The sequence below is a fragment of the Bacillus rossius genome, chromosome 8, assembly GCF_032445375.1.
Source record: "Bacillus rossius redtenbacheri isolate Brsri chromosome 8, Brsri_v3, whole genome shotgun sequence".
NCBI lineage: Eukaryota > Metazoa > Arthropoda > Insecta > Phasmatodea > Bacillidae > Bacillus > Bacillus rossius.
In genome coordinates, this window is record NC_086336.1 from 24,764,425 (window position 1) to 24,786,748 (window position 22,324).

A 22,324-nucleotide genomic window follows, 5' to 3' on the forward strand; every position below is an offset into this window, starting at 1 on the left:
GGGAGCTGTAAGCATGCTCGCGCACCGCTAGCCGCGTCGCGTCTGCGGGACCTGTTGACAACCACCTGACGTCAGTGAAAGTGTTTTCCGATGCGCTCGCAAGGCCGAACCATGGCCCGAGGGGGAAGGAGGAGAAAATTTTATTGTCACCAGTCCAGTCCCGGATACCAACTCTAACAGTCAGAACACATCCTACCGTTGAATATCACCAGCATTAATCCACATCTTTACGGACACGGGAAACCCCTTCCAAGACACTATGAAATGTTCGCCACTCTGTGAATTTTATTCACTAAATAATTGTCAGGGTACGCAGTTACCTGAATCTCAGGACCATAAAAGCTGCCTTTAGTTTCATTACCGTCCAAATCACTCAAATGAAATACACGTGGAAACTATGCGTAACTTTGACTACTATGAAAATCTCATGCGACCACCTAAGTTTGAATCCCTTCTGAAACATCGTCTTGTGTTTTGATATACGTACATAGGAACCCACGCGAGCCTTTAACGGTCTAGGATCAATTTTCTTAACATATCTGTAAACTGTTTGTAGCAAAGAGTTATACCTCACAGCATTCGGAGCCATGCCTATAGTACGGTGGAATCTATTATTGTAGACAGAAAGTAATTTCGGTAAAAGTGTAAGCCACTTATAGTTTCCTTGTGGCAAGAACTCACGGTAAAGCATATCCTTTAATGTTCTATTAAAATGTTCTACAACAGATGCCTTGACTTCACTATAACTAGAGTAATGATTAATTGCATACTTTTGCATTAGGGCTTCAAAATGTTTATTGTAAAATTCCGCTCCCGCGTCGCTTTGAATATTCTTAAAACTTCCCGCCTCATTTAAAATACTTTTGATGGCCACGGTGACTAATATTCATGTCTTTCGTTTAACTGGGCTATAAACATCTATAGCAGTAAGGATGTACTTGAAACCGCTATTTACCCTGCTGTACGAAATCATCTCCACCAAATCAACCTGTAATAAATCGCGAAGCCCATAGGTCAACACAGGTCTACGAGGAAAAATTCTGCGAACTTTGCGATGCAGTTCATTAGTAATCCCATATTGTGCGACACTCATTTCGCAATATATCCCGCTTCCTTCAACTCTTCAAGAATAGATATCACCTCGTTGCTATGTCCGGTATGGCCAGCAGCTTGCGAGGCCATTAGTAATCTGAGGCGAGCAACAATCTGGTTTGGGTTGTCCCAATAAACAAATTGCTTTGTGCATTGCAAATCGAATGTTTTCTGTAACAAACCACTTCCTCGCTGAGGTGAGTCAATATTCGGAAACAATCCTTTAATGATATCAAACTTTGCATGCGTTTCGCTTTTATAACATTTAGTTGTAGGATAGTTTCTTTTATAATAAGCATTTGTAATATCTAGTAAATGTCAGTATTGTTTAAAGGACTCTGAGTAGGTGTGCGGCACTCGGCGGAACAATAATTCGAATAAGCCAGGAGCAGGCTGTATCAATTCTTCGTTGATGCGAATTAAATTATTATCGTGAAAAAATAGTTCCGTATCCCCTAATAACCACCCGTTGTTGCGTTTATAGAGACTGTAGGTCCCATCACCCGAGCGAAGGTTGTAGCTCCGTAAGTAAGACTGTACTTCACCCAAAGAATCAGTCATAACATCGCGATGTATACTAGTATCAGAATCATAACCATCACTCATTACCAGATCTGGCTTCACTTCCGAAGACTCTTGTCTCGGAACAATGTGATGTTGCGGGATAGATTGCACGAGCGACGAGACTTGTCCAAGCTTATCCAAATGCGAATTAACAGACTTGAACATTTCCTGATTAATCACATTCCTCTCCATTCGCGCTCGCTTAGCCAAAATATATTTGGCACATATGTTCCGTATGACATGATCGAAAGCGTTTGCCTCGGCAGACATGACTGAAGATAACCATACAGCATAAAGCCTTTTTATATACAGAACTATAAAATGTCTAGAGCTAGTTATTTTTAGGAGGCGGTCTCGGAGGTGTGGGTCGCTTAGCAACAGTCCTCGCAGTCGATGCAGAAATCAATCCATCAACACCATTCTTCACAACACCAATAGTACAAGCCAATTGAGAAACCCGTTGCGATATGTCAGCACTACTAGCGATAAGTTTCAATATCAGTTCCATCAAGATAATGTTTATAACATCCTTTACCTTATTTATAATCGTATTCTCAAATAGGTCGAGTTTATTCTCCAACAAATTAACATACATATCACCCAACTTTGTTGGCAGTACCGACAGATGAGAATTGATTTGATCCACAGACCGCTGTTCCTTCACCTCCATATTCCATAAAAACTCGATAATACCAACCTGCACATCCCATACATTGATTAACGATGCATTGAACTCCGTAAACCGACGCAACAGCTCCTCTGTCACCGTGCGAGTGAATACACCCGCGACCGAGTCAATATAATGTTTACTCGCGCCATCCCCTGCAACCTTAGGCATACCCACATGCATTAAAAGTTTTCCACCTAAATCGCAATCCCCATCAAGATCGCAAGATATACACGAGTCAAGCTGATGTTTCAGAGGACCACCTCCAAACTTGGATATGCTGTAGGACATTCTTCAATGACTCGCTACAATAAAATGATCAAAACCACAATGATACCGGCAATTAAGTAAAGGATAATCCTTTACAATAACAAGAAAACCATGTTAATTTTTCCAACACAAGAAGCACATATCCTTAAACGTGCGAAATTCCATATAACTGTTTACATGATCATCGTAGGCATGTTGCAAATTAAGCAAATCCATGCGGAAAAGCACGATAACATTCGCATTATCCCAAAGCAAATGTTTAGGTATTCTGCCATAAGTTTGACCTAGGTAAAAACAATCAACATGTGCATGTCTACCCATAGAAAAATACTGCTGTATGATTCCTTGTTTCTCACACATTATATCGTCAAATACAAACACTGTATTGGCCCTGGCCTCGCTAGGAGGTATCACATCAGCATTTTCCACATACGGGAAAAATCACAAACCTTCCACAGCTCTAAGAATCGTAGCCAACTGTTGATACTTTGGTTGTTGCAGCGATTTTGAATATAGATACACATTCTCGAACTGAAGACCGTTCGGTTCCTCGAGTAAACTAAGTAGGACACACATTTTTCCGCATTCAGACTGACCGACAATCAAACATCATATTGTCGAAGGTAATAAATACCCATGCCGCGACTCGCGAGCACTGGCTTCATCAGCCTGTGTAATCCGCACAGGCAGCGACTCGCGCTGTGGCACTACTTCCATCACACAACTAAACATAAAACTATAAAAACAGCATACTTATACCAACTGGAATTAGTTAAGTGTCATGCATTGTACACGAAAGAAGGTACAAAGAGGTGGAGGAATAATAAACTCTGTTATTAACAAGCTGCCAGTAGAAGTACATCTGCCAGGATATAATTTTTGCGGTCCGGGAACGAAACTCGCCAAGAGGCTAGCACACGGTGATACAGGTGTCAACTCCCTTGACGAGGCGTGTCGTCTCCATGGTATTAGCTATTCTAAAAGTAATAACCTAAGTGACAGACACATAGCCGATGGTATATTAGCGAATCAAGTTGCACAAATAGCAAAGAACCCTGCAACGAAATTCGGTGAAAAGATTGCAGCGTGGGGAGTCAGTAAGACAATGAGAGTAAAACGTAAGATAGGCGGCGGTGTCTCAACAAAGAAAAACCGCGCGAAAAAAGGTGGACTATTACCTTTCATCTTCCCAGCGCTGGCAGCGCTAGGCAGTTTTATAGGTGGAGCGGCAGGTATAGCCAAGACTGTGACCACGGCTAAACACTAGTCTAGAATGTTAAGCCAGAATGCACAGCACAATTGTAAATTGCGGGCGCTTGCAAAAAACGGTTCGGGTCTATGCCTGCATCCCTACCCAAAGTCAGGGGGAGGGGTCATGCAGAGAAGAAGGAAGAGGAGTGGGAAAAGGAAATGAGGATACTGAGTAACCTGCCAAAGCGAGCCCTTACCACCACAGATCTAAAGACAGCAAGTAGGAAATTAAAAATTCCACATTTTAGAAATGTGTTTATGAAGGATAAATTACCCACAAAACCATATCACAATGAGAGCGGTATTATTAACTTAGATATGAGTAAGGGACCCGGAACGCATTGGGTAGCGTATGCCAAGGCCAGTCGTACGGCTCAGTATTACGATAGTTTTGGAGACCTACCACCCCCTTTAGAATTGCAGCGATACCTGAGCGGCTGCAAAATAACATATAATTACGATAGACAGCAAAAGTTAAATTCATTCAACTGTGGCCACTTATGCATAAAGTTTCTCATCTCAGTATATAAGAAACACCAACCATAGCACGCACAGTTGAACCTGCTTCGAAAGAACATGTCCATCATGCTAATACTTAGTGGAAACACATCGGAACTATGTTCAACACACTTCCCTCCGATCGACGTAAGTGATGGGTTATGGCAGCTTGCTCTCGTGGATTTTACTGTATACAATTCCATCCCGAACGTGGGCGAAAACAATCGGATATTCAGGTACAAGTTGAAGAATGAAGAGATGTCACGAGAAATTAAACTACCCATCGGTTCCTACAAAGTCTTAGACATTGAAACGTATATTAAACAACACCTATCCACAGATGTAATGTTTTCGTTGAAAAGTAATCCAAACACTGTACAATGCGTATTGCAAAGCAATGCACAAATCGAATGCACTGGCGACTGCTCCCTAGCCCCGATGCTTGGTTTCGAACCGGAAGTCTACGAGGCGAATATAATTCACAAGTCGACCCAGCCTGTAAACGTGATGCCGGTAAATGTGATTAGAATCACGGCGAATATCATTGGCCACGACTTCCTTAATGGAAAACCAAACAGTACGATACACGGCTTTTCCCCGAACGTTCCTCCAGGATATAAGCTCAGTGATACGCCTCAAACACTCATTTACAGTCCGGTTACCGTGCAACAAATACGAGAGTTGGTTATTAGAGTGGTAGACCAGAATGGTAAATTTATCAACTTTAGAAACGAGGTGATTACACTACGCTTACATTTGAAAAAAGTATGGGGGTAAGATACTTTGGTTTGCATAAAGGGGCGGGGGTGAGCAAGCATAGAGCCAGTACGAATGCAAATATCAAGCGGTTAACACCTGTCAATGTGAGGTTCCTAGAAAAATTAGGTTTCAAGGTATTTCCAAATGGAATATAGTAAACTCGATGTTCAACAAGGCAGTTTGACGATGCAGTCTCAAAATGTGAAATGCACACGTACAAACCATACATTGCGGGACCGTACGAGCCAAGTTCCGAGATAGTTATAGCAATACAAAACTCTGACATGTATACGCACATTGCTAAATCGTTTCTGCGAATTCGCGGTGCATTCACGAAACCAAACGGGCAGAAACCAGACAATGCAAAAATCGTAAACAATGGTATACTACATATGATAAATCAAATATCATTCGAACTTAACGGTGTGACAATCGAAGAGTTACGCGAAGTTGGAATTGTGACAACGGTGAAAAACTATTTATCGCGCACTCGTGATGAAAAATCCGTTAGTAAGATGGCAGGATGATGTCCGGATGGTGATTACAGTTTACCACTTACAGCGCAAGGCGAGTTTGAAATATGTGTTCCACTGAACCAGTTGCTAGGTTTTGCAGATGACTACAAACAAATATTAATAAATTGTAAACAAGCACTCATTATAATGATGGCAAACAGTTATATTAACGCTATAATGGACACAAGCGATCAGCCACTGCAAGTGACATAAGGTTTGCAATCTATCGACTGGCTTGTTCCGCATGTAACGGTAAGCCCCGCCCAGCGCACACGGCTGTTGAAAATGGTTGAAAAAGGTCGAGATATAGATATGGCTTTCTGATCGTGGGGAGTAGAAGTTTACCCGAGTTTACCACCATCACAGAGTGTCAGTTGGGCTGTAAAATCTAGATTCTCCAGCGAATGCCCTCGTTATATAATAGTTGCATTTCAAACCGGCAGGCATAATGTTCTAGCCGCAAACAAATCTAAATTCGATCATTGTAATTTACAAAATATCAAGGTCGATCTTAATTCCGAGGCGTATTCATATTCGGACCTAGCAATAAACTTTACGAATGGTTACTACCTACTTGCATATAATATGTACTCGGACTTTCAAGCGAGCTACTACGGTAGACTAAATACACCTCTACTTGACCCGGAGGGATTTAAGATAAAGCCCCTCTCTTTGTATTCGATGTGTCACGTCAAAATGAAAAACTAACCTCAACCATCATAGATTATAAAATAGACATTACCGCAGCAAACAATATACAGCCGCTAACACAGGCATATGCAATTATTCTACATGATAGATTAGTATCGTACAACCCATAGGGATCAAAGTATTAAAATAATGAGCGAAATGCGATGTAGGTTCAGTCGTGTCTCAGCTGCCATGGCGAAGTGTGTTAACCTTCAAGGCTTCTTCTCACAGCATGGGTTTATCGTTAAGGAAGTTAGCATTGCAGACTCAGAAGTAAATGTGATTATGCGCTCGTTTCAACCACCATTTGTGTGGGAACATTTAATTAGAAAACATCAACGAACAAATACATGGCTCAACAACAACTTCCACAATCTGAAATGGGTAGACGGAATATTTTACCTACACAAGTCTGCCAAACATATTGGCGGCGCACCTGAGTGGAACTATAATGGTCGCTGGGGCCGAACAGAAAAGTTGGCTAGCTATACATTGTCGCAAACATGTTCACATAGTGGACGTTCAAAGTGAATATGGCTGCCCATCATTAAAGATATTAGATAAATCGTACAGCAACAACCACAGATGTACAAGACCTGTATTGTCATGCCACAACGCAGTGCTGCTCAGAGGCTGGATGGTTGAAACATTGCCGGGAACAATGAGAAAGCGAAAATGTCAGAGGAGGAGGAGGGGTAGGTGGAGATGCGGAATCGTTGTCGCGGCTAGGCTCCAAGGTCGCAGGTAGCGGCGAGAGCGTAAAAAACAATACCAGGGGACGACGAGATGTCGGTATAAATATAGCTCAGTGGTCCAAAGCTAACCAGTAAACGGTAGCCCAAAACGGTGGGGAACGACACCGATGACGTTCGACCCAACAGCACACTACCTGGAGGTAACGCCGGGCTTCCGCCGCGTGCAGGGTGACACCCCGGACGGTCAGTATCAGCTACACGTATGCAAATTTGATCATCATTGGGTCAGTGACTGCGAAGAGGAGAACCCAGACATCCTCGAGATGCCCTGCAAGCTGTCAGACTGTGTCGTACACCATATACGGCCAGATACTACTTTCCCCACAACGCTAGAAGAACTTAAGGCAGCAGCCAACACGGAAACTATAAGCTCAGTCCCCGTTTATTCCTACGTAACGTGTGAACTGACACGCATTACGAAGCCAGAGACTATCGTTCATTGGGTAGAGCGGTGCAGTCGATTTATTCACTATACCATATATGGTAATCATAGATGGTACACATCGTGCAGCTTCCTACAGTGTGGACTCAACCGCTTCAAACCCCTCGTGTAAAATGCTACTTAACCGCAAACTATGCCGGACTCTGAGCGAAGTGGTCGTAACAAGACTTGATGTTGGGCGCTGGGATGAAGACTATATACCTGATGCTATAGACATACATGATGGTCCTGTATTCTACCTGCTGTGGAATCTGCTACCAGACCTAACACATTGTGAAAGGCAGGCATGCACTATGTTTGACCCTACCGAAAAAAGATACATGCTTACCCATGCGGTGTTGCACTGTATAGAATACAGAATATGCTTCTTTGATACAAACAATCCAAACATTATCTCCGCCTTTTCATACCTCGAGTACTGCAGAGAAAACACGCATTTCCGATTGAGGTGGGAACCGAAACGGCCGTATAATACTGTGCGACGTGTGAGCGTGTTTCTGTGTGAGGATAAATACTGTATTGTCCATTTGAGCCATCCTCATGCACGCTTTCCATGCATGCGTCACGACCTCGAAGCATCCAGAATACCTGCTGAAGAATCCGGTTATGTCGAGTCGTGTACCGGATCATCACATTGTCGCTATGACCTGCAATTACCAACAAGATGGATACAAACGTATAACACACCTTGTAGTCACCATTTGTGTGCAGTGGGGCGAGCCTTCATATTAAAATTAAACAACTTCTCAGTGCCTTTGTATCTAAATACCCAAGTAACTGGTCGTGCACCGACACGTTGCCGTTTGATGCCACTCCTCCTCATGCAGTGAACTGTTCAGAGTGCTGCGATTGCATAATATATTTAATTATACACCTGGTAAATATTGTTTTAAATAGACACGCAGGTCCGTGCGTGAACAGTCGTGCAGAAACAGTGAAGGTGTGAAGATGGCTAGCTTTAATCCCCGGAACACGTATCCAGATGTAACTCCAGGCGTAGGCATTGTTAAGTATAGCGAGTGGAGTCAGGGCGCGTTAGGACATGTTACAGAAGAATGTGACTCTACCATCCACACGAAACATATACACAACCTAAGACCGGAAGACCTGTCTCTAGAAGTGATTCCTTGCCCCGGCTTCGGAGAGTGCTGTGTTAGTATGCTACGCAACGATACAACTCTACCCGCAACAAGTGAAGAGGTCTACGCACACGCCTTCGATCTACCAGCTACACAGCCGCCATTGCCCGCCTGCAGCCAGACTTCACCGCCGCCGTCGTCGGTAGAGCCAAGATGCCGACGCCGCCCTTCCTCCCGCAGAGCGTGGGGCCTTGATGAGGGCGACCTAGGTCCAGCGGTGAGTAATGACCACTACCAAGCATTGGACGAAGGAGTGTTAGACATTGCCAGAACCGTACTGCGCAAATTGTTTACAGACCTTATTAAGAAAATATAATGTATTTCAGTGTAATTTAACTTACATTTTTTCACATTTTGTTTAACTATATTTTATATGTAAAATTGTTTCAGTGTAATTTAACTTTTATTTTATACATAAAAATTGATTTCAGTGTAATTTAACTTACATTGCTTTATTCGTAAAATTGTTTCAGTGTAATTTAACTTTTATTTTATACATAAAAATTGATTTCAGTGTAATTTAACTTACATTGCTTTATTCGTAAAATTGTTTCAGTGTAATTTAACTTTTATTTTATACATAAAATTGATTTCAGTTTAATTTATCATACATTGCTTTATACGTATAATTGTTTCAGTGTAATTTAAATTATATTTTATATGTATTATTGATTTCAGTGTAATGTAACGTAATATCATTGTCACATTGCTTTATACGTATTATTGATTTCAGTGTAATGTAACTTAATATCTTTATACCTAACTATTGTTAATATCATTTAAAAAAAAATATCATTTAATACAATATTGGTTTGTAACTCTAACCCAACGGGTGTGGGCTACCGTTGACTAATAAAAACAAAATGTCTCGATGTATTTTTTTTCTTTCTACTTGACCCTAAAAACCACATAATTATTTTTTTTTAGGAACTAATGTGTTCACACTTGACCCTGAAAACCACATAAATATTTTTTAGGAACTAATGTGTTCACACATAATTTTGTCTTAAGGCGATTGGTGCACGGTAAAAAACAGTCACAGGACCGAAAACAATGAATTTTTTATCATATGATCATTAAAGAGTCTAGATGCCTATGTGGGTGACTGTTACTATGTATGGAGGTCAGGAGCTTAGTTCCAGCTCGTCAGTGGCGAGATGGCCTTCAAACGGGAAGGGTGTCGCTGGCGGTCGCTCTGCGGCCTGCCATCTAGGAGGAATTAACAGAACCTCGAAGGTGTTATCTCCCTCTCCCTATAACACACAGCCGATAAGGTTCTATCGTGCCTTCGCCATGGGGAGGCGGAATGGATTATTTATTTGTTCGCAACTGCGCACGTCATGTGGCTGAGAGCGCACATCTTCTCACTCAACTCGCTCGTTCTCTCACAATATTTCAATAAATCTTTTCAAATCTTCAACATCAATACTTTAACCCATTGCGCTTCCTACGGATTAATTATATTTCATGCACGTGCCCGAATTCAGCTGCAAAAAAATAAAACGGGTAGTCAATTTTTTTCTTCAAAAACCTTCCGATACACTGTGTGTTAAAAAACATTCTGAAAGCCCATTTTTCTAGATAAATGGAAATTCTAAATCACCTACGCCACAAGGAAACATTGTGCTATAATATTATGTAAAGAAAACACCTCTTAGTTTTATAGTTATGTAAAGGTGGTGTGATATGTTTTACATGTCGCACCATCTTATCATCCATGTAGAAGAGTTACCCGAAAAGCTAACAAGACTATTGCCATGGAAATGGAAATATGGTTAAGGAAATATTTTTTAAATGTTTGTAAACAGTAAACAACATATAAAAAATATTATAACTGTAAAATTAAAATACAAACAACCCTATAGCAAATTTAATTTCAATATGAAAAAGTCTACAATAATGTTTACAAGAAACGAAATTGCAATAGCAATACAAAAATATCGCAATTTTGTTACATTGTTAACATATATATTATTTTTAATAAAGGCAATAAAAATGACATACTCAATATTTGGAATACAATAAATACCATAAGCCCTACATAATTGCTGCGATATTCACAATAAATGCTTTTCTTAAATATAGTAATTAAAAAACATCGTAAATAAATTATGAACATACATATTATGGTGAAGGAAAGTGGAAACTATCACACTGAAAAATCTTAGAGGGTAGTTTTCCTCATCTTATTTCTTTCTTTGCGTTTTTGGTCTTGTTCGTTAAAATATTTCATGTTCAAATACTTAATACGCATATACGTTCTTGTCCTGACAAAACTGTATATAACTTCTTCTGGATATTTATTTTCAGTATTTCCGCAAATAATTTTAGTCAGTGATTTAAAAATCCGCTCTTTTTTGCACAAATTGTTGCCATGAATATTATCAAAACACATTTCAGCGATCTTTATTAATTCAAAAAATCCATTAGTGGGACATTTTAAGTTACCCTTTGATTGTACATGTATCCAGCTATCGTCCTCCGAATTGAAATCCGTAGTGCCAAGGTCAGGATATTTATTTCTGAAACGGTGAGCTATATAGCCAGAAACACATTTCAGCCCTTCAAGAGAAATTTCGTCACTTGAAAGGGACCTGGCCTCTAAATCTAAGTCTATTTCTTCCATGTCAGCAAGATCTATTTCATTTAAAGGTGATTTCTCTTGAAATGTCTTTGTAAAATACATTTCCTTGCACAAAAGTAGTTCTGCAATTTCATTCTGATAAGCACTGTCCTGTTCCATTTCATTTGACGAAAAATCACTTACCAAACACATTTCGTCTGTCTTCTCATCCGTGTTTTTCCGTTCAGCAAAAACTGCTGCAGAATGTTTTCACAATATGTAGTTTATAATTCTGTATTTAAAGTAAATGGGCGACAGATGCGTATTTTGATGTCCCATACCTCTAATATATGGAGAGAGAAAAAACCACTCTAACACATCTTAGTTCAGTTTAACTGTTAACAAATATTTAGGTTAACAGGTCCTATACATATTTCCGAATGTTTTACTGACTGAGTTATACTGGACATTAATTAAATTGATCGCTGATATTTATACTTTTAAACGAAATTTTGGATTTATCATTTTATGTAAACTCTAATGCGTTAAAAAGTGTAACGCAACACTACACACAGGTAGTGATGTCTAGTGCACTGCCCTATGCACATTAGTTAACAAAAAAATAAAATGAAATAGTAATTACTGATAAATAATACCTTGATGTCGTGATACAAGTAACACATGCTTATCTGATATTTATCTCAATTAGAATACGAAATAGGAAGACAAAATAATTAACTGATTTTAAGACTGATTTATTACTTACACAGTACAGTGCATTTTGAAGACAAATGGGTCTTAAGAAGCGAAAATCGTACTCGATTAAAGGATGGTATGGTGTTCGGTATATTAAGGTTTCCCTCAAAGTAATGGTTTCACAATGCTTTTAAGATATTAGTTACATCCCAACATAAGTTTAAAACATTTCTCTTAAGAGTGTGCTTCATAGCATTAAAAGATGTGCCTTAATTATTTTGCAAATTTATCATTGTTATGGTGACGATGACAGGGGTTTTCGTAATTTTTTAAGAAATATAGTACAGTATTAGCAACTACGTTAAGAACTGTTATTTTATTCACATAGAGAATAGAAATACAAAATGCTAAAATTTGGCGTTTGTCTTTTTATATACTATATATAGGTTTGTTATTATATGTGTGTTGTAACATGTATAAACATGTTAAATATATTCAACAATATTTGGTAATTATATATATTAAAAAACTTTTATGTAAGCGACTTGAAACTATGTGAAAGGTTTCTTACATTGTCAGTATATACATAGCATTACAGTTATTCCAAACAATTCTCTACCAGTGTTTACCTAAGGTTTGCATGTTACGTTGGTTCTTCTACTAATACACGTATATTACAAGAGGTTTGTAATAGATTAAATGAGGTAAGTAAGAATTCGTTTTTATAAACGTTGTGTATGAAATTATAAATTTTGAGACGTATAATAACAAAAAGAAGTGCGTTCCGAAGACATATGTCGGTAGTGTTACCCACTGAAACATTATTCCCACTTCAACTCTCTGTAAAAATAAAAGTATGGGGTTGAATGCGTCAAAAGGGGTATATAAATAAAATTTGAGGCTTCTTCCTTATTTCATATGCTGGTGTCCCCCACTTATAATTGCAAACAAAAATTTTTCCTCGATGTTGTAATTTACTCTGCGTGTTCACAAAAGTTTTTGGCAGTAAATATGTATTTAATTTTAAAAAATGAAAGCATCCATGTTTCTAAAAAAATATTAAAGCGATGTGGGGAAAAATGTTTAAAGATACTCCAGTAAAATTTTCAGTTTGATTGTTTTGATAGTTTCGGAGCTGTTGCGAGTTTAGTTTGGAGGATTTTTCGGCCGCGCGAGGCATGTTTGGCTCTTTTTCGTTTTCTTCCAGCATAGGAAGCAGGGAACAAAACGCCGATACCCGGCTTCACCTCGCATCCTCTGCTGGCCTTCCCTTGTCCTCTCCAGATGTATTACTGTATATTAGCTCCATGAGCGTGACCTTGACAGACCCTTCGTTTCTTCGGCCTCCTCTCTCGTCATCCCTCTACACCCCATTATTCCCCCTCCCCACCCGCAGGCTGCGGCCAGCCGGCCGGAGCTCCGCCAGACTACCTGGTTCCGACAAGCGCCGCCCTCAGCGCCACGTCGCGGGGACATTCTTCCCGGCGGCGAGAGTTTTACACGCAGCACTAGAACTGTCACTCCAGAGGGCGTGTTTTGAGTCGGATCGTATCAAAAACAAAAGGATATGAAAATATATACATAACTCAAAAGTGTTCTGCCAATTATGTTTTCATTTTTCATTTAAATTTATTCTTTAAATCGCTCCTGAAGTAGTCCAGCAGTGATCAATGGAAATTGTCAATATTAAACTGTAATTTTGATGATGAAAATTTTTTTTCTTACTTTTATAGGTGCAGTAATCTATTCGTACACTCGTTTCTTGAACTATACATAAGTTTAACATAATTATGTGTTTTCTAAATAATTCTTGCTTGGAATAAAAATAAATGCATTTAAAATGACATAACTCAGTAAAAAAAAGTTTATTAAAAATATCCTACGTATATTATGTCTTAAAAAGAAGCATCAAAAATAAATATCTACAGTTAAATTAGTTTTGTCGTAATATTTTCCATGCACCAATCACCTTAAGACCAAAAACATCCATGTGACGTACATGTTTACGGATGTGTGGTGAAAGTGTGGCCAACCCGGACTGACCTAGTTGGACAGGCTTAAATACCGCCGGCGGGAGGTGACTGCTTGCATTTGATGTCCGCGCATGCTACGTGAGGTAAATTCTACTGCAACATGCTTGATTCAACTTAGAAGACTTCTGTTACTTGTATTACACATTTTCTATTAATCACGTCTCTACGCGAGGCGTAACCCCTCCCCGACTGCGGGACGGGGAACGTTAATGGCAGGCTCCCCTCCCTGACTGTGGGCGGGGTAAGGTCCGTTGTCATGACAACATGGCGTGGAGGGGAATGCGCTCAATCGCGTTTACGACGCGCACAGACTAACATGTTCACGTAGCTTGGGCTTCACTCTGGGTGAATGGGGATTGCGCTCAGTCACGCTTACGGCGTTACATGTACACATAGCTTGGGCCTCACTCAGTATACACAAGACCATTTCCTTTAATATTTACAGGACAAATGATGTTATTTTTTAATGTTTCCAGAAAGTTATTTGTATTGCTGAACGTAACTTCCCGTCTATCCCCTCCCCACCATATCTACTCCCCCCGAGGCGAAGCGACCCCTTCCCAGTGAGGCTTCCACCTCGGACACTCGCGACAGCGCGCAGGCGTCCGGGGTGGAGCCGCATGAAGCTGGCGACTTGCCTTCCCTGCAGAGTGTTATATTGGACTCCGCTTTTGCTAATCGGATAGTGGACTTTCGGATCGGTAATGATGTTGAGTCTATTGATCCCGATTTGGACCAGTTTCTACAGAGATGTGGGGTTCCCTTTCTCGCCTTAAATTCCATTTTGATACTCCCCTTTAAAGTTTACATTTCACTCTCGGCTTCATTTGTTAAGGAATCTGTGGAGGGAGGCGAGAGTGAGACATTTCATTTTACAACCCACTCAGCTGCGGTACTGTTCTCTGATGAGGTAGGGGAAATCTATGATTCAGTATTCATTCCGGAAGTCAATAGGAACGTTAGAGATTTCGCTGCTCGTGGCAGTGGGTGGGCTCTACAGCGATCGATTAACATGGATGTACATGTTTCAAGCTATAAGGCTTTCACTGTTGGCGTGCCGCACACGAAATTACCGACGTTTTTGTCCAATAGGAAAGCTTGTGTCAATATTGAATGTCCCGAGCAGCATTGCTTTCTGTATGCCGTTATGGCAGGTGTGATGACTGCGGAAGGCAATGTTAGCCGAGCCAGTTCGTATCCGGATCCACTTGTGGCTTTCAATACGTCTGGTTTGAGTTTCCTGTCTACTCTCCATCAGATTAAAACATTCCAGAGGAATAATAATATTTTTATTAATATTTATGCATGCGTAGACCGTAAGGGGAATATTGTTGATGAATGTTTTAGTGGCAAATCTGAATCCTCTATCCAGCCTCTTCGCATATCCTCTGAGCGAAGAGTGAGACATGTAAATATTTTAGCGATTCGTTCTAGTGGCGCGGCAGAGCACCTCCACTTTGTAACAATTAAGAGTCTGTCCAGATTATTACGTTCCCAACTGTCAATGTCTAATCGTTAGAAATGGATTTGCGAGCGCTGTCTTCAATACTTCACAAGTGAAGACACGTTAACTTCACACACTGTTCTCTGCAGCCAGCATCAAGCAGTGCGTTCCTGTTTCCATACAGAGGAGAACAAATATTTACAATTTACAAACATTGCATAACAGGATCGCCTCGGCTTTATTGCGTACTGTGACACCGAGTCATACCTTAAGCCGATATCCACCTGTTTACCCGGTGATGAGACATCTAATACCACACGGGTAAACGAACATGTACCATACGCATGTAGCATTTTGTAAGTGTGTGGATACGATAGCTCTTTGACCAAGTATGTGCAATTCGAGGGTGCTAATTGTATTGCTGAAATGGTCGCAGAATTAGTTTCAATGACAAAAAGGATATGTGATATTTATTCAAAGACTATTCCTGTTAAGACGCCGACTCCAGCCATCTCTGCAATACTTGAGAGTCAAACACATTGGCATATCTGTAAGAAGGTATTGGCTGGGCAGAAGGTGCTCGATCACTGCCATTTGACTGGTGAAATACGTGGTTATGCCCATTCGAAATGCAACCTAGCTTTCAGGATGCAAAAGAAACAGCTTGTCGCGGTTTTTCATAATTTGCAAAAATTATGAGGCAAATTTTTTAATGAAGCACTTAGTTTCGAGGCGGATTGCACAGCCGGATGGCTCCTTTGTTGTGGAGAATCCCGGCAAGGACAAAGTATTAGGCGTAACTCTAGAGAGTTACAAATGTTTTACTAAATACATACATGTCTCAAATAATGTGCAAGGAGGCATGCACACTGTGCATCTTAGATTTATTGATTCACTTAACTTTTTAATTTCATATCTGGAAACTCTCGCTGGCAATCTCATGCCTGATCAGTTGAAACTCACCCGTTCAATTTTTCCGGATGACGCACAATTTCAGTTAGATACGCGTAAAGGTGTGTTTCCCTATGATTTTGTTATGTCTAGTGAACAATTGCAGACTGTCTCGCTACCACCAATAGAAGCGTTCCATAACGCAATGAGTGGCACGGACGTGAGTGAGCTGGACTATACTCATGCTCAAAGTGCTTGGGGCATCTTCCATTGTACCACATTGAAAGAGTACGCACTTAGTTACCTTAAGGTGGATACTTGTTTGCTGGTCGACATATTCGAGTCGTTTCGTTTCGTTTGCCTACAGCATTATTCATTAGATCCCGCTCATTACATTACCGCTCCCTCGCTCGCATGGGATGCACTTTTAATTAAAACCGGTGTGCGTCTTGAGCTTGTGACCGACCCGGACATATACCTCTTCCTAGAGTCTGCCGTTCATGGAGGTATTACAAATGTAAGTCGACGTCACGCGAAAGCTAATAATGTTTACATGTCCAATCACGACCCGAGCCTTCCATCTTCATACATCTGCTATTTCGATGTTAACGCTCTGTATGCTCACACAATGTTGGATAAGTTTCCTGTTGGTAATTTCCAATAGGTTCCCAGGGATGAGTATACGAGTTAGGATTTCAACACCATTGACATCGATGGTTATACATCATTTTTCGCGGAAGTAGATTTGACCTTTCCCGATGATTGTCACGATCACCTATTAGATCTGCCTCTGGCCCCTGTGAATGGCATACCGCCAAACGGGCATATTAGTAAATTACTGTTAACTCTCGCGCCACATACTAAATATGTTGCCCATGCTAAGACACTGCGGCACTACGTTCAGTATGGGGCGGTCATCGGCCAGGTTCACCGCATGCTGTGGTTTGAGCAGGCGACCTGGATGAGGGAATACATAGCCTTTAATGCTGAGTGTCCTGCCCAGGCTGCGAACCCCTTCGAGAAATAGTTTTTTAAATTACTGTCGAACTCTGTGTACAGGAAGAGTTTAGAAAATGCACGAAAGCATAAGGATATACGCATCGCTTCACAATACAATTCCATTTATGGGGCGGCTGAGCAGATTGGTCGTCCGACATTCAAGGCTCGGCGAATCATCGATGAGAGTTTAGTCCTCATAGAGTTGCAGAAAGGGTCGATTACCTTTGATAGACCGTTGTACACAGGTGTCGCCATTTTAATTTATGAAAATTGGTTCTATAAGATTTTCATTATAATTACATGCAAAAGAAATTCCCTCCACAGTCTCTGCATCTCTTGTACACGGATACAGATTCTTTAATTTACCACGTTGTGTGTGACAACATTTATGATTCGATTTGCCCCGATTTAGCTTCACGTATTGACACTTCAAATTATGCGCCAGGTAATGAGCAATGCTTCCCCTTTGTCAATAAGGGTGTAACAGGGGTGATGAAGGATGAGGCCACTGGCAATATCATCACGGAGTTTGTTGGTCTTCGCCCGAAGCTTTACGCGTTTAAGATGGAGGATGGCTCTTCTACGAGTAAGGCCAAGGGAATCAAGGCCAGCACACTGCATTCACTCCTGTTTCCTCAATACCTGGATTGCTTGCTTCGAAATTCACGGGTTCTCGCGACCCAATACCATTTCCGATCGCAAGGCCACACTGTGTTTATGGAGCATGTGACCAAGGTAGCATTGTCTTCAGGGGATGATAAGAGTTGGCTTTCTGAAGACGGTGTCAGCACTCTACCTTGGGGACATAAGGACCTACGCCTTTCCCCGGACCATGATTAGCCTTTTCCTGTATGTTACGTTCAATCGCGACCCAATACCATTTCCGATCGCGAGGCCACACTGTGTTTACGGAGCGTGTTACCAAGGTAGCATTGTCTTCAAGGGATGATAAGCGTTGGCTTTCTGAAGACGGTGTCAGAACTCTACCTTGGGGACATAAGGACCTACGCCTTTCCCCGGACCATGATTAGCCTTTCCCTGAATGTTACGTTCAGCTATGCTTCTGCGTGCTGTTGTCCCCAAGTGGTGGTTGCCTAGCGCTCTGATCCTCCCACCCCTCGAACCACACATCACTGCACGTGGAGAATAACCAATTGTTATGTCACTTCAGGGTGAATTGCTTTTACAAAATGTTAACATATTTTATTTTCTCTTTTACATATATTTATGTAATTTAATTTTTTCTTTTACATATATTTATTTTCTTTTACACATGTGAACATAATTTAATTTTCTCTTTTAAAGCTAGAATGGTCTGAATGTAATTTATACAAATGTTAACGTATTTTCTCTTTTACACACATTTAAGTTTTTTAATTTTACACACGTATTTTATTTTCTATTTTACATATATTTCTTTTTCTTTTAAAAAATGTTAACGTAATTTATACAAATGTTAATGCATTTTCTCTTTTACACACCTTTACGTAATTAAATTTTGCACACGTATTTTATTTTCTATTTTACATATATTTCTTTTTCTTTTAAAAAGTATTAACGTAATTTATACAAATGTTAACGTAGTTTCTTTTATTTTACACACGTTTACGTAATTTTATTTTCTCTTTTACATACTTAATTTAATTTCTCTTTTACACACTTGGGTTATCTGTTTTTATGCTGTAGCTACTGCGTGTGTATTGTTCTGCAGGTCTCCCCACAAGATGGAGGTGTTCACGCCAAATACCACCGAGGATAGCAGAATTGTTTTTCACGGAGGAGGTGGTTGAGAGAGACCCACATCCACCATCCTCTGCGGGACTTCCCAACAGAGCTGTGGTGTTGGCGGGGCCATCAGGGACGTGTCCCTGGGGTCGTCCGCCAACGGTGGATGAGCGACGGGGATACTATACATGCCAAACTAAATAAAACCAATGTTCTTTTTTAACCTTGTGTTGTCTACATTATTTCTTTTTCCACCTCTGTATGTTTCTTATGCTGGCTCCTTTATTGTACGCAGTAATGGTTTGACCTTACGTTCGCTGTGGTAAACACTTTCACTGTCACCCAGCAGGTAAACACATTCCTGGTCGCCGGTGCACGATCGGCGCACGAGCGATTGTCCAGCTCTCAGCACGGCGTTTGAACAACGCTTATTTTACTTGACGTAGTGGAAGCGATATATTTAATAGTCTTTGTCCTAACTATGCTTAATACATTTCTATGCTTATTACTTGACATGCTATCGCTATGGCATATTTTATCTCTCTCTCTGGTCCAGTACTATTAAATGGTGATCTACTACAATAGAGGTCCTACATTTTTAATTATGCTTATTTTTCTGTCTACACAATATTATAAATTTTAACTATGCTTATGCCACTGACAGAGAGCCAGTGCTATTTGTTCTTGTGCTACCACTAAAGCATATTTTACGTTACACGAGTGGGCTTCTGTTCCCTACACGGCATTATAATAATTTATATTTGAAATATTTAAAGACATTATTATGCTTTTATATATATAATACGATGTGGGAATTATTTTTTCGCATTGTGTGTGTGACGCCCCAGCGGACAACATCACACTCTCTGTGAGCGGGTTTTTGAGGTTAAGTTGCGCTCCATTCAGTCATAGCTAGTATGGCGGGGATTTTAAGCATACAACATGGCGGAAAATGTTTTAGACATAGCTAGTATGGCGGCGTTGTATTTCTTTTCTAAATTTAAACATAGCAGCTTAAGCAAACTTTATATTTTGGCGGTATTTTATTTCTTTTTGGAAAATAAACATGGCAGTATTTTATTTCTTTTCGAAATTTAAATATGGCGGCATTTTATTTATTTTTGAAATTTAAACATGGTGTCATTTGTGTTAAGCATACAACATGGCGGCTTAAGCATTCTTTATATTTTGGCGGTATTCTATTTCTTTTTGGAAATTAAACATGGCAGCATTTTATTTCTTTTCGAAATTGAAACATTGGCGGTATGCTGCCTTTTAAGCATATATTCCTTATTTCAATCTACTCTTCTTAACTGATCTCGTGGTCTAGTGGTTAAGGTGTCTGCTTCCTAACCTCGATGTTGCTGCGTCCCACGGATCGAATCCCCCACACCACCCAGCTTTTTTTGTATACAATTCCTGCCTTCGGAGCGACGGTAGCGTGCTCCGGTAACCAAAGGCTGAACTAAGATGGCGGCCTCCACGTAAAAAGATGGCGGTCCCCAGTGGCAGCGACGGTGGCATGCCCTGGTAACCAAGGTTGAACTTGTAAACATCAATGGCGGCCCCCATGAAACAAGATGGCGGCCCCCAGGGCAATTTTTACATTTGGCAATGTTTACATCGGTCCCAGAAACAGCCTGCTGCTCCTACTCACCACCACATCGTGGAACAAACTTACAGTTACTGTGTCGTACATGAAGTTAACGTTATTGCCGATACTGGCTAGAGCTGTAGCGCCCCACCCAACTGAAACCGATCGACCCAGAAAAAAGACTGCTATGACAGAAACGGTCATACAGACAGAAAAAAAAACAGGCCCGAGGCCAGGGCCGACAAGCCCTTAAATACATTTAGTATAGAGGGCGCTAGTGTTACGGCGGAGAAACCAAACTACTTGGATTGGAGAGAGGATGTGGAGGGGGAAATCTACCAACCGAACAGTCGGTGGGAGGGGGAAACAACGTGAAGACGGAAAGAAATCTCTGGGCTATGCGGCCAAAGCATGACGCACATACTTCAATAATGGACACTTAAAAAGGAAGTTTTTAGACAGTGAAGTAGCTTCGACGAAATCGAAAACGAATACTTACAATATTATAGGTAGACATGCGGATTCTACGATTGTGGCGACATTGACTCTGAAGCTAGCGACAAGACCAAAGACTGAGATGAAGCTTCTAAATCTGAGAAGATCGGAGACTGTAATGAATCTTTGAGACCAAAACGATACAAACGACTTGATAAAATAAATTATTTTGATATAGCTTACGATGATCGCTGGGATAAAATAATATTAACAAACATTCTAAGAAGAATACAGCAGCAATAGAGATCGATTACACATCAGGGAAATCCTTGATAGTGGTCATTCGTCTGAGACTACTGATAGCTTTGGAGTAACAGGCGATTTGCCTAAAGGCGTTTTGCCTAAACATGAATTCGTTACGGCGATTTGCCTAAAGTCATTTTGCCTAAAGGCGTTTTGCCTAACGGCGAATTGCCTAACGGCGATTTGCCTAACGGCGTTTTGCCTAACTCCGAATTCTTAAACGGCGTTTTGCCTAACGGCGATTTGCCTAACGGCGATTTTCCTAACGGCGTTTTGCCTAAAATGTTACTATGATGACAAAACCTCGTTTTGCCTAACGGCGAATTGCCTAACGGCTTTTTGCCTAACGGCGAATTGCCTAACGGCGTTTTGCCTAACGGCGAATTGCCTAACGACGTTTTGCCTAACTACGATTTGGCCAACGGCGATTTGCCTAACGGCGTTTTGCCTAACGGCGTTTTGCCTAACAGCGTTTTGCCTAACAGCGTTTTGCCTAACGGCGATTTGCCTAACAGCATTTTGCCTAACTCCGATTTGCCTAATGGCATTTTGACTAAGGGCGGTTTTTCCGGTATTTCTCATCAATTAAATCATTCGTTATAAAATACTATTAAATTCCTTTTTAATAATTTTTGTGTTATCCTAAATAAGCGCATACTCTTGCTTTAATAAAAAAAAACTGTTCGAAGGTTTCACTTTTGCTCACAAGAGAGCATTTTTGTGTTTTGTAGTTCTAAAATGTTATACTAGAGTTCGTAGATGCAAACAAGCTAGCAGCATTTTCTGCCGTTCTCGTTGATGGTTACAAAATCTTCCACGCGATGGCATAAACATCTGTTTTGGAACTTTTCTTTCGTCTGAAATGGTAAGTTCAAGGACGGATCTAGGAAGTTCTGTCAAAAGAGACAGCCTGACCCCGGTGCCAGGTTTGAAAGGTGTGCCCGTGGTGTCGAACAATTTTTTTTTTTTAAATTTTATAATTTAAAAGTTTATAACAAG